The 8277-nt window shown below is 37.9% G+C and overlaps 1 non-coding gene across 1 annotated transcript; it reads left to right on the top strand.

Annotated features, from left to right (window-relative positions):
* Window positions 1-113: 113 nt before the first annotated feature.
* Trnap-ugg (transfer RNA proline (anticodon UGG)) lies at window positions 114-185 on the top strand. The gene has a single exon. It is a non-coding gene; the product is annotated as a tRNA-Pro (tRNA).
* The last annotated feature ends 8092 nt before the right edge of the window (window positions 186-8277 follow it).

Genomic DNA, 8277 nt, shown 5'->3' with positions numbered 1-8277 from the left:
GGTTGTTGGCATTTATATTTTGTTGAACTTGTATCTTTAATTACACTAAAATATTTAAATTTAAGCTAGATGCAGCTTTTAAATTTCGAAACAAAATCCCGTATATCATCGGCGGCTCAATGGTCTAGGGGTATGATTCTCGCTTTGGGTGCGAGAGGTCCCGGGTTCAAATCCCGGTTGAGCCCGGTTTCTTTTTTTTTTATTTGTTCTTACTCAAGAAAGTAAATAATAATTTTATAGCAACACATTGACAATGTGACTTTATTGCCTATACAATAGATAAAAATTCAATTCAGGATTTTCCCCACACGCCGTCTGCCTTGACATTTTTATGATTATTTCACTCCTTTTGCTAGCTGACAAATTTACATATCCCCAGCGTTTGTCGTGGTTACATATGACAGCCTTGGGAATTTCCAATACCAAGGACGCAATCTCAATGCCAATCGTATGATGTGAGAATTGCTACAAGCGCCTGTTTCATGTTATTGTTATTATTGTTGTTGCTGTTGCTGTTGTTGTTCCTGTCGTTCTCGTTGTCTAAACAATAAAGAATAATCGCTTTGGCTTGTGGATGTTGTCGCTACTTGTCTGAGTGCCTCTGCCTCTGGTTTTTGTCTCAGAAGTTTGCTTAAGCATCGACGTGCCTCGTTTTATTGCTTGTAATTTGCATGCAAGTTACGCATCGGACAACTTTTTTTTCATCTTGTTTGTGTGCTCTCGGTTATTGCCGACTTTAAGGCGCTTAAATGGCGCATACGCTGCATGGATGAGTTGTCAATTGATCGTGGCGTCTGCTAAGTGCAAAGTTCTGTGGCCATAAACACAAACAATAAATTTGTTGCAGTTAAATGAGAAGTTTTTTGGCAATCGAATTTGATTTCTGGAATATTTATATTTTGGTCTTAAAATATATTTAAATTTTAACGAATAAAATAAGAAAATATTCAGTAATTTCTCATAAATAATATTATATATACAGCTGCTTTATTCTTCCCTCCTCACTATAAAATAAAAATAATTTTAATACTGCTGAGAAATGAAAATAAATCTACGCTTTTCACTGTCAACGCGTATTAATCAGCAAACCTTTTGGCCTTAACCATTTGGCCGGACAAAACGAAGTATTTGCCAATCAATTGCCGCAAACACAAATTGTCCATTTTCCTGTCGCCTGCTGTCGCCGGTGCGGAAGGAATTTTAAAATTCAAATATAAAATAAAATGCCCAATTGAAATTGGTTACAATGAACATCCTCAACAGCGGTTGAGAGCGAGACTGACACATTCACAATGAACCCAAGACAACTTCAGGTTCAGCTGCTGGTGGCTTTTTTGTCTGCGAAGAGGAAGTTGGAGCAGGAGATAGAGAAGGATGAGGGAGAGGGGGAACGACCGCAGCAAAATAATATTGAAAATCCGTAGACAATTGTGTACACATTTCAGCACTTGGCGGACCCTGGCGGACTTAAGTTAGTCCGCTTTTGCTGCTGCTGATAATGAAAATCAACTCAATTGGAATGGAGAGCGAAACTGTCCGAAATTTCGGTTTTCATTTGCATTGGAAATTCTTTTGCATTCCCGTTTTTTTAATAAAACAAAACCGGCAGACGCCTCAGCAAAAATGCCAATTAAACGAGCACTAGGGGAAATCTGACTCCACAAAATTCTCTTTACTTCCACTTTTCCCCACTCTCCTGGTGCGTTACTCATTAGCACAAATCATTGTCATGCATGCTGGCGCATAAAACACAAGCTCGCGTATAGCATATCAGGCTGATGACAACGAGCGCCGCAAAGTAGGCAACAAAAAATATGCAGGCATTACAAATTATTAACATTATCCTGCAGGACCCGGCCTAGATAATCCACTGTGGCAAAGCGCTACAAATGATTTGCCTTAACACCCAGCCGACGGTCGACTGCCGACGGTCCGGCAAATTGCAACAGCATCAAAAAGCAAACCAAGTCCTGGCTGTGGTCATGCTGCTAAGTGGACAAATCTACCACAAATACGAAAATCACCCTCATTATGGCCCGAAAAACGTAAATTCCACTCGCTGTGGGTGAGCTTCTCTTCTTTTTTGCTGCTATCTCGCAATGACGACAAGACCACTGGCCATGTTAACAGACACTCCGTTAAATGGTCAGCCCACACAACAAGCACAACAACACACACACAGCAACAACAACAACGACAACTACTTGAAATGGGGGTGTGGAGCAGAGCGGCGACAATGTTCACAGTAAGTCTGGCATACGGACCGACCGCTGTCAACGTGCCTGACACTAAAGTGGTTTAAGGCGATAAGACGCCTGAGGTCTGTATGATTGTATGTATTCCGCCTGGACATTGCACTATGGACAAAAATGATAATTTTGTAGAGAATATGTGAATTGTATTTAGTTCATAAAATGTTAGATCAGTACCAGAAATTTGAATTGGGCAAAAGTTAACATGCATAAATTATAGAAAATAAACGGTAATACTCATATTACTTTAAGACTACTTTGCAAACATTTCTCTAACTATTTTCCAGAAGAATGTGTTAAAAATAAATAAGTATAAGTCAGAATTGTCACACTTTGAGCAAATCTCTTAAAAATGTTTAAAGATTTGACGACATTAAACATTAACATTAAATACAAAATTATGACCAATATTGTTTGAATAAAAATTAATTGAAATTATTTGTATTTGGAAAATAATAATGAGATCTTTAAAGGTATAAAAAGTTCTTAGCATTTGTCTGACAATCTTCAAACTAAATATTTGTCGAGAAATCACCATTTATTCCATAGTGTTGTACTTCTCATTGTAGTTGTGACATAGGAATGCCTAGCTGGTGGCATTGTCTGCCTCGCGAATCTTGAATATGTTGGATAAAGCGTAAGTAGTTGTAGTAGAAACTGTTTTCATTACGCTAAAGCTCGACATTGGCAATAGCAGTTAAATAAGCGTAGCTAATTTCTAATTGTCTGTTAAATTAGCTAAGGAATGTACGAGTATTTGAAAAAGTTGTAGAGAATATTGAGAGCGTTCATCTAAGACAATATTTAATGTAATTTACTATAATCCCAAAATTATGTTGACGGATAAAGTTGGAGTTAATATAGTGCCTTTTCATGTTTCACTTGTTTTAGATAATCTACATTCGTGATATGCAGAACTATTCTGATATTGTAATATCATAGTACTACAGTTAAAATATTAAATATAAAACACTAAAAGATTTACCCTTTGCAAAAAGTTTGCGAGAAAATTCCGTATGATTAAGTGTATTGCAAACTAAGCCCAATTGCTACTGATTTGATATATCACAATAAATTTTAGTTTATTATCTGTAAGTCTTAAAAATTGAAATGAATTGAATAAATTCTCTGAAATATACATAAAATGAAATTATTCTTATTTAGGAATTATAAAAGATTCTTTAGAAAGGATTATTAACTTTATTATTAAAGCAGATCTTTTAAAATCTTCAAAGATTATAAAAACTTGTATTTCCTCTAACTATCATTTAGATTTGTCCAGTTGATTTTTGTTGTCTTTCCCCAACAGCAAACAGCGACAATTAAGGGAAACTCATTGCGAGTGGCCACAATGTAAGTTCTCATTCCGATAAGACAGCTGCTAACTGTAAATTACTTTGCTCCCGGTTCTATCGAAAACTGCTTAAGCAAGCAGAAATCAATCGATTTGCCAGCGGCAGTTATCTGAATTCCATTCCCTTCTCAATCTCCATACATCTAGTTGTCTCTTTCTCAGTGGTTGCGGCTAAAATCCAATTGCTAGCGCCAAAAAATTATATGCACCGTATTGTGTGTGTGTGGGGAAGTTGTTGGACTCGGCAACGTTTTCCATTTATTACAACTAAGTAGACACAGACAACAACAAGTGGTAAGAGATGGAGACCATTGACGGGGGGGAAGAGGCTACTTTGGTCGAGGTCTTAGTCCTTGCTTTTTTATGCTCTTTGTGTAGTTTCAGCGACTAAATGGTTTGAGCGATAAATAATGTCCGTTTGTACTTTTAAACGACTTCCTTTCATTTGTTTTGCTCGACGAAGGCGAAAGCGAAGCGAACACTTGGAACATTCGGCTGTTCAAATTGTTTCAACGCCAATACATAATGGCTGCCACGCCTCCTTGCCCTTGCACTGGGAGGCAGGAAAACAAGCCGTCAAAGATAGCAATCTTCGATTTTCCTTTCGTTTTTCTATTTTTTCTTTTGGCTTTTCTGGGGTTTCATTTACTTCGTGTTGCTGTTGTTCAATTGATGTATCCTGGGATAAGGCAAAAACCGAAATGTTTTTCTAGTTGTTGTTGTTGTTGTTGCTGTTGTTGCTGCTGTTGCGTGGCATTGCGGCATATAAATCGTTTTATTTGCAGCGCAACATTATTGGCGTCTGCCTGGATTGGATGACGCGTGTAGGAAATGCTATTTTTGTGTTGTTGTGTCGCCGCGCTTGAGGTTCCTGAGAAGATAAATGGCTCACTTAGCAAGCGCCCCCTCGCCCCCTGCCCGTTGCCTCGTGCCATCATGGCACATCCTGTATCGCTGGCTGGCTGAATGAATGTTCGAGGTGACGAAGCAACAGCAACAACCACAACAACAACAGCAAACTCATGATAGGTGTGTGCGGTTTAACGCTTTGGGTTTAAGTTGGACACTTGGCACTGGGGGGCGTGGCAGGTACGTGCCCACGATTTTGCTAAGACTGACAAATAAAGGTGACTTTATCAGTGGCAACTGATGGCAGGGCTTAGTTTGCAATACACAGACGGAGATGAAATAAGAGACAGTGAAAGAGGGGACATAAAAAAGAGAGTTTGAAGTGGAGAAATGAAATAGAAAGAGATTCAAAAAGTGTCGAAAATAACACCTTAAGAAAGACAAAGGTATTTTGAGGTTTGGTTAGGCAATAATGTATTTGAATGAAGGGGAAAAAGCTGTTGGGCATTTTTACATTCATTTGATATAATAGTAAAAATTGTAAATGAAATGCTGTCTACTAGTTTCAAAGTGAATAAAGCACTTAATGGACTTTTAAATATAATACATTTGATTATAAGAAACGTGAAACACAAAACTATATTAAAAGAGAGTATTTCATAACTTTTTATGCAAAATGTAATTATATTTTGAAGTTTGTTTAATGATAAAATAATCATTTTAATCTATATTAAATATTGAGGTTTGAAAAAGTTTTTTAATGCTGCTTAAAAAATCTAAGGAAAACATGTAGGTGGAGGCTATTCGATAGACCCTATTGGTATCGTTTGGCATTAGCAATACGATAGGCAGGAAGCTATCGGTATCATCAGGTGTCAGTAGTAAATCATCAGAAGCCAGAAATTAGAAAGAAGATCATCTGTCGTCAAAAGTAAATCAGAAGCAGCAGCAGTCGTCAAAAGCAAAGGTATATGTATTAATATATTTATTCGAAATATCTTTAATCTATATTAACCTCTATGTTTCATGTCTCTAAATATAAATATATTTCTACACTATTACAAATATTTCCAGCTCATAAGTTCATAAGCACAAATTGCTAGCAAAATTAACAGAAATTATATAAAAATAAAAACTAAACTTTATTTTTTTCTAAACTATAGACTACCCAGCCCTCTAGCTATAAAAACCAGTTGCGTATTTGGTCTCATAATAAGTTCTCTCAATAAATTTTCTCTACGCAGATATGCAGACTTGCCTCAAAAATCAAGAAAGCAGCCTCAGTTGCCCACACTTTAGCAAATACGCGTATGTAGGAATATTCGTATTGTGTACACACAGACACATAAATCAAACAATAAGTACTCTTTATTATTATTATTTGCACTTTTTGCATACACTCGGCTCGTGGCTTGTATGAGGCATACGGTATTTACTTAAGCAGCAGCGGAGCATACTTCAACTTGGCTTATTGAATAAGTCAGCAGTCGGCAGTGAACAGTCGGCAGTCATTTCGAGGGCAGACGCCCAAAAACTTCAATAACAACACCCAGACCCACTTGAGCCACAGAAGAAAAGTTTACAGCGACGCCCCGTCGCTACACGGATCCATTCGTGCCACGCCCCCTAAAAGCAACAGCAGCCACAGCAAAAATAACATAATTTGCATAAAATTGACGTTAAAGGTTAGAGCAACATTATGGAATGGCAAACATTTACTTAGGCAAACGCAACTGGAATGTTTCGCCGAGTGCTCGGCATTAATAACCTTAAATCAATTTCATTATGTTTCAACGGTGCCCGAAATTCGCCGGCTAAACCCACATGCAAAACATGCGTTAAATTAATTTTTTATTTGCCGCAAAGCAGTCAAAAAAAAAGGGCTACAACAATTCCCAAACAAATTACACGCGTGTAAAAACGCGCGCGTTTCCCTCGCGTTTTTTTGACGTTCTGTGTATCGCCCTCAAGTCGCGTCTCACTCATAAACACATTAATTACCACCAACTGTGTTTTGGGTTTTTGCGGTGAACGCTGTTTTCACTTGCATGTTGCGCTGGAAAATTGCCAACTAATCAAATTATAATGCCTACAACGGAGATTTTCTTTCGCACTCGAGTATCAGGCATTTTTCTCGTTTAAACTAATTAATTAGCAAATTTGCAGGCGTTAAAATGTTGAATGCCAGCCAAAGAAAGCGCACATAAATCTTGTCGCATAACAGCCAGCCGTCGCACACACAAACATATGCACATGGGGCGTATGTGTAATGTGCAAGCAAGTGGGAAGAGGAGAAGATTACGCATACGCCAAGTGGGCGTTGACTTCCTCTTAAGCAGAGTAAATGTGATGACAGCTAATGATTGGCAGAAGAAGGAGGAAATATTCTGAAATATAGAATAATTTAAAAAATAACCTGAATGTGAATTAAATAAAACACATTGAAATAATAAAATGATTGCTATTAAATACTTAGCGATTAATTAACGACTAATGTAATACGAATTTTAATCAAAATTGGTTAATTCCGGTATTTATTATAGAACATTTAAGAAATGGAACACTTTATTTTATTGTTTTCATAATTCATTTTTGTATGTTATTTAGATAAAAACTGTGCCGCTTATTTATTAATGACCTGAATAAATAATTAGATTTATGCAAAGTTAATTTATTTGCCTGACCAGTCAAACGACAAGAATAATAGCACTAATAAATGCTGTGAGACGAAACAAATCTTGAATGTTGTATCGCCCAGAACCCGCAGCTAATTCCAGCTGAAGTCAAGCGTACAAAAGCGATTACGCAGCCGATTTTTGGGTGGCGAGCATGGCAAAAACAGCTTTTTTGCAACAGCGTAAAAGTTAACAACAAAAACAGATAAGCCAGCATAAAATAAAGTCGAATAAAATAAAAGCCAAAATAATAAACTCGCTGACCGCAAGAAGAAGAGTTGCGCCCCGAAAATGCGTTCAAGAGTAAAGCGAATGCGATGATAACGCGCTGATAATGTGAAAGGGATTCGGTTTGACTTTGGCATTGGCATTGGCATTCAAGGCGGTCAGCTAGTGAATATTGTGTGGCCCGTCGTGGCCAGAACTCCCTCGGGTGCCATTGCAGCCAATTAGGTGCGTCTGTTATGGCCCTCTCATTCCTCTTTTGGGAATGTATGTAAATGTTGTTGGAATTGGCGCAACCCTTGTGCGTGTGCAGATTATCAAATTAGCGTAAATGTTATTGGCCCATGGGTTCGCTTTAGTTGGCATTAGACTCGCTGACATGCCACACATGTGGCGATGGCGTTGACTGTGGAAATTTTCAATTTCCTGCCATCCCAAAAAGGTGCCATCCTCAACAGGATGCGACTCGACTACGCACAACAAACACACAACAACATCCAAGCGAATCGCTTGGCTGCCTTGTGTGATAAACGCAAATCCTCACATGATTTAGTCGACTGTCACTGAACCCGGTTAGTTGGCACTCATAAAATAAAAAAAGCACATACATATATATCATTTCTTTAAATGAAATACTATATAGTATATTGTGTGCATAGAATTCATTTGCGCTTTTGGCTATCAAATGGCACACAACTTGGCCAAAAGCTGCTTAACTGTTATAGTTACTTGAAACCTTTGGGTTTTGTCCAAACTCTTCCTAAGCTTTGTGACTGTGACAAAGGTGCTCTTGTGGCTGGGGCAAAGGATGTCCTTAAGCCGGCCAAAACTGGACAGCGTGCGGCAGTGTTGATAGCCAAAAATTATTTAACTTCACATGTGAATATTCACATTTATTGTTTGGCTGAAAAACAGAGCACAG

This window comes from Drosophila sulfurigaster, chromosome 2R (genome assembly GCF_023558435.1).
Source record: "Drosophila sulfurigaster albostrigata strain 15112-1811.04 chromosome 2R, ASM2355843v2, whole genome shotgun sequence".
Taxonomy (NCBI): Eukaryota; Metazoa; Arthropoda; class Insecta; order Diptera; family Drosophilidae; genus Drosophila; species Drosophila sulfurigaster.
The sequence above is the reverse complement of the archived record's forward strand: the minus strand, read 5'-3'. Positions and strand labels throughout refer to the sequence as shown.